Source organism: Centropristis striata, chromosome 17 (genome assembly GCF_030273125.1).
Source record: "Centropristis striata isolate RG_2023a ecotype Rhode Island chromosome 17, C.striata_1.0, whole genome shotgun sequence".
Lineage (NCBI taxonomy): Eukaryota > Metazoa > Chordata > Actinopteri > Perciformes > Serranidae > Centropristis > Centropristis striata.
This window is the reverse complement of record NC_081533.1, coordinates 11948711-11954755: the sequence shown is the minus strand read 5'-3', so window position 1 is coordinate 11954755 and position 6045 is coordinate 11948711.

Below are 6045 nucleotides of genomic sequence, written 5' to 3'. Positions count from 1 at the left end.
ATCCATACAATAACTGGTGTAAATTACCAGCATTTTCTTAATTATACCATCCCCACAAGGCCTGTTAGCCAGGGCTCAATTACAATTTGCAATTTACGGCCCAAAACGGCTGTCACATTGCTCAGAAACCTGCACAGGTATCAATTATGGGTCATTAATCACAACACAAAGTGGCTGCTGATGAAAGAAGTGGATGTCTTCTCCAACATGAAGCACACGACTGTTTCACTGGGCTTTACTCTGCAGGCTCTGTGTGGTTTGAGGGGATTTGTTGGAGAGGAAAAGGGTCTCAGTGTAAACCCCCTGAACCCCAACAAGCCGTTTCACTTTTTTTTGCTCTTTTTACATTTTACTCACTGTGGCCTTGTATTTCACTGCAATATATAAAATAAATAAGTTGCAGCTCCATGGAATCAGCACAATCATGGCTAGAAGTGTGAAAATGACTTTTTTTAAAAGACATAATGCATAAAAATAGAAACAGAAACAGAATAAAGTTGAAATTCTCTGAGAAAATATTTTTCTTAAAAAATTAAATAAAAAAAACATGCTATATGTGTTGAAATATTTACATTTTTACAAACTCTCCTGTCCTCTCCTCTCAGCTCTGTGTAAACAAATTTTCAGGAGCAGAATTTAATGTTTTTAACAGGATCTAGTTATTACAAACGCTTTATTTTTTGGTGACATTTAAATGAGACATAGAATAAAGAGTAAAGAGATTTTGACAGAAATATCACAATTCCAAGCTTCGTTTTGGTGTCTTTTTCGAACCGAAACTTCCGTAACCTTTAATCCATTCAAGGACTGTCAGAAAGTTCAAATTCTGATGATAATGCCTGTTTTGATAGTTTCTTTCTACGATAAATGGTGATTTTTTTTGCCAATCTTTTACAGAGAGTTCATGTTTATAGTGAACCAAATCAGAAAATTGGTCTCATGCAGTAGTCATCATGTTAAAATTAGCCAATTCTGCCTCATGGTTAAAGACATTTTTCATTTTTTATTGAGAGAATATGGACTCAGTGACATAGTGCTTGTCTCTCTGACGGACTCTGTCCCTCTGATTGAGCCGACCATCTGCTTCTCTTGATCGTTCACAGGTTAAATCCTCTGACCCTGCTTGGACATTTGCAATTTTCCCCTCAGTGTCTCTCTCTCCTGACACATTTACACAGCTCACACACTCACACGCACACTTACTACTGCACATATACTTCCATCCTACACACACCAACTGTTCGGTCTGAAGCTTGATCAGTCAGTCTGTCAGGTTTTTCCGTTACTAAGCAACATCTCATCCTCCAGTCATCAGCCAACTGTCAAAGAGTCTTTTCATATTGACATTTATTGACGGAGACTAAATAGTCTCACAGTATTGGCATGAGCAGAAAATAATTTTCTGCTTCAGGCACAGATGTCCTCAAATATTCAGAAAATGAGCAGTTAAGGCCCCTGATTAGGTGTGTGCTGTCTTTGCATTTCACTATGCTCACATTTTATTCATGGTGGATGTGAATGCCGACCGGTGTGGGTGATGTGTGTCTGGCGGATTCACTGCAGCTTTACAGCCTCATATTTCAGCAATGATGCCAGTTTGTTTCTTTTTTTTTTTTTTATATCCTTCCTTTAAAGGTGAAATTAAATAAGTGACTATCTCCTTTTATAGCATTATGAAATTCAAAATCAAAATCTAATCAGTTCATCTTTGAGTCCAAGTGGACGTTTGTCCCAAATTCTAGGAAATTCCTTAAAGAGGTTCCTGAGACATCGTGTTAACGAGAATGGGACAAACATGAGCTAACAGTAGTCTTAACCTTTGACCTTTGAACACCAAAATGTAACCAGTTCATCCTTGAGTCCAAGTGTACTTTTGCGCCAAATTTGAAAAAAATCCTATGAATGGTTCTCTGAGATATTTAGTTCACAACAGTTGGACCGATGTGAGGCCAGAGAGACCTTGTCTTTTGACCTTTGACCATCAAAATTTAATCAGTTCATCCTTGAGTTCAAATGGACATTTGTGCCAAAATTCGAAATTCCTAAAAGAGGTATCTGAGATATTGTGGCATGAGAATGGGACAAACATGAGGTAACAGTGGTCTTAACCTATGACCTTTGAACACCAAAATGTAATTAGTTCATCCTTGAGTCAAATATGAAGTTTGTGCCAAATTTAAAATTCCTTGAAGGGTTTGAATTTTGACGTTTGAACATCAAAATCAAATCAGTTCATGTCCAAGGATGAACTGTTCGATCTTTGTGCCAAATTTGAAGATATTCCATGAATGCTTTCCAGAGATATTGTGTTCATAAGAATGGGAGAGACATGAGGTAACAGTGAACACCAAAATGTGATAAGTTCATCCTTGAGTCCAAATGGACATTTGTGCCAAAATTCGAAATTCCTAAAAGAGGTATCTGAGATATTGTGTTCATGAGAATGGGAGAGACATGAGGTGACAGTGAACACCAAAATGTAATAAGTTCATTCTTGAGTCCAAGTGGAAGTTTGTGCCAAATCTGAAATATCTTGAAGGTTTTTCTGAGGTATTGTGTAATTGTTTACAAAGATATCATGATCATGAGAATGGGACAGTCAGTGACTTTGACTTCTGACATTTAAACATAAAAAAATTGAATCAGTTCATCCTTGAGTCCAAGTAGAGGTTTGTGCCAAATTTGAAGAAATTACATGACAGGGTTCCTGAGATATCGTGTTTAAGACAATGAGACAGACATGAGGTTAAAATGGCCTTGACCTTTAAAAACCAAAATCCAATCAGTTCATCCTTGAGTCCAAGTGGACATCTGTGCCAAGTTGAATAAATTCCCTCAAGGTGTTCCAGAAATATCACATTCACAAGAACGGGACTAATGTACAGATGTAAAATAATGGAGGTGAAGGGTAATGCAATGAGGAAAGATCCCCAGAAACCACAACAAAAAGGGGATAATATTACAAAATAAAAAATAAAAAATAATAATGTACAGTCATGGAAAAAAAATATTAGACCATTGTTTTATTCAATTTCTTGTTCATTTTAATGCCTGGTACAACCAAAGGTACATTTCTTTGGAAAAATATAATGATAACAAAAATAGCCCATACGAGTTTAATTTAAGAGCTGATATCTTGTCATTTTTCATGGTTTTCTTGATAATGATTTTGGTTATCATCAAGAAAATGAAGAAAACAAGAGTGGTCTAAAAAAAAATTCCATGACTGTATGTTATATTTCCTTGTGTCTGCTACCTCTGTTCTTGGACTGCACTGAGGCAAATTCAGGCCTTGAGTCTTTATTTTCACACGACTGTGAAGTATTGAATCTTTCATAAAGTCAAACAGTGCACCGCCGCTTCATTCACAGCTGAGTGGCGTCCTGGAAGACAGGTTGGGTCTGACAGCCGCGTCTCACCTGAGAGACTGAGACTTCTGAACTGTGAAGAATCCGGCTCACTCACAGCCGTTGCACACGCCCTTTACCCCATTCTCCTTGATAGGTCAAGGCCTTAACTGCTAATCATGTGAAATTGCATGTCAAAGGATCTTCTCTGTGCATGTGTGTGTATGTGAGAATATTCTTTTCTGCCCTCTCTAGTTGCTTGGACACCAGAACTGAGAGGCTGGCCGGTGTTTCACAAAAGAGTGCCAACCCACCATGTGTGCATGTTTTTAAAGTGTTTTCTTTTTGTTTATCTGTACATATGTAAATTTATGTTTTGTTTCCATGTGTTGTTTTTGAACCAGTGTCCATTTACATGCATCTTTTTTCTCAGATTTTTTTTTACAAACGTCTGGACATGTTTGTGTGTGTGTGTGTGTGTGTGTGTGTGTGTCAGAGCTGAGAGAGAGAGAGCTGGTTCAGTGTGGAGACGATTAGCAACATTTATGCCAGCATACGGACCGTGGGTGTGGGACAGAGAGGGAGCAGGCACCAGGGCCAGACTGGTCCTGGTGGGTGGTTGCAATGTGTGTATGGTTGTGACTTGGGTCTGATTTGGCTCAAATTTTATAAATTCATACTCAAACAAATCTTTTGTTAACCCTCTGAACCCCACCATCCCGCCGTGAAACGTATGTTTTCTTTAAAAGATCGCCAAAAATACAGCATTTATCGTAGAAAAAAACTGTAAAAACAGGCACTATCGTCAGAATTTGAACTTTCCAACAGTCCTTGAAGGGATCATAGGTTATGAAAGTTTCTATTCGAAAAAGTAACCAAATTGTAGCTTAAAACTGTGATATTTCTGTCAAAATCACTTTATTCTACATGTCTCATTTAACATCACCAAAAATAAACTGTTTGGAATAACTAGATCCTGTTAAAAACATTAAATGTTGCTCTTTTCTGCAAAACTATGAAGCCATGACTGATTCTGCTGAGACCAACAGTTACATAACTAAAATTCTGTGAAATTTGGACAGAACTGAGGTCATTTACACAGAGCAGAGAGGAGAGGACAGGTTGTAAAAATGCAAATGGTTTAATATGTACAACATGTAGAGACCAGTAGAGACCAATTTTTTTCCCAACATTCATGACAGTTGTGGGCACTTGGTAAAGTGTTGCATATATAAATTCAATTTATTAACTTCAGAAAAAATTCACCTTGTGTTTGTTCTTATTCATGATTTATTTCATTATAACATTATCTAATATCCTGAACAAGACATTTCTTATTTGTTTCCACTTCTAGCCATGAGTGTGCTGACTCCATGGAGCTGCAGGTTTTATATTTGCAGTGAAATACAAGGCCACAGTGAGTACAATGTAAAATAGAAAAAAAAGAAAGCAAAAGCCCTGAAATTGCTTAAGGTTGAAAGGGTTAAGTGTCTTTTTTTTTTTTTTACACTATTCTGGAGTCTTAGAGCTTGGCACCATCATCTCCACTCCATTACTCTGCTCTTATTATACAGACTAATTACCGCGTAGTTATTAGTCACACAGGCACATTTCCTGTTTTCTACTCCCTTATTTAATTTTTCTCTCCATCGTCATCATGTGCCGTTGTTCCTTCTTTTCACATCTCTCGCTCTCTCACCTAATTTCCTTTCTTCCCATTACACCTTGCAGCCCATCCCCCTCGACTCCGTCTCCTTGTGATCGAGCCTTTAGATCTCATTAGCGCCCCGACCCCCAGACGTGTTGTCACATTCTCACCCTCTGCCATGACGGAGGAGGTGACGTATGACATGGAGGTCTTTTCTTTCAGATGCTGCAGGTTTGCTGCCGACTAGAGCAAATTTGTGGTTTCTATACAAATGAATAATATCATTTTTCTACTCGGATTTCATGATTTTTGTGTAAGTTTTTGCTCAATAGGTTCATAAAGTAGTTTAAAGTTGAAAAAAATACCTGTGAGATCATATAGGTGAGGTTGTGCTGAAAAAGTGGATACCAAACATGGGTATAGTAAACATGTTTTATGTGGTATATGAAGGGCAAAAACAAAATAATCAAAAATTGCCAAAATAGGCCCAGGGTTAAAGTATCAAAAGTGAAAGTACTCGCTAGTGTAGATTGTTTTATATATTCTAAATATATTATTACATTATCATTATTGATTTCATTTATGTAAGCAGCGTTTTCATTTTGAAAAGATAGAGCTCAATTTAACTACTTAATACACTGTTATTAGGCTTTATTTATAAAAATGGGTAGTTATTTTAGTGATATTTTGTTAAATCTCGACCTGAAAAGTAACTAAAGCTGTCAGCTAAATGTAGTGGAGTAAAAAGTACAATATTACAATATTCCAAATTCATGGCCGATTGTGTATTTAGTATAAAAGTAAAGAACTACATGTTCTCCTCACTTTACCTCTCATATGTTAAATTTAAAGTCCTCCATTGAGCATGATTGTGTTTTAAAGGTTAAAAAAAAAAAAAAAAACACCATCATTTTAAAAATACAATTTTATGTTTTGTTTTGTTTTTGGTTCAAAATGTTGATCCAGTTAGTCAAAGTGGAAAATAATTCTCAGGTCATATAGGTGAGATTGTGCTGAAAAAATATACCAGCATGGAATGGTAAAAATAAA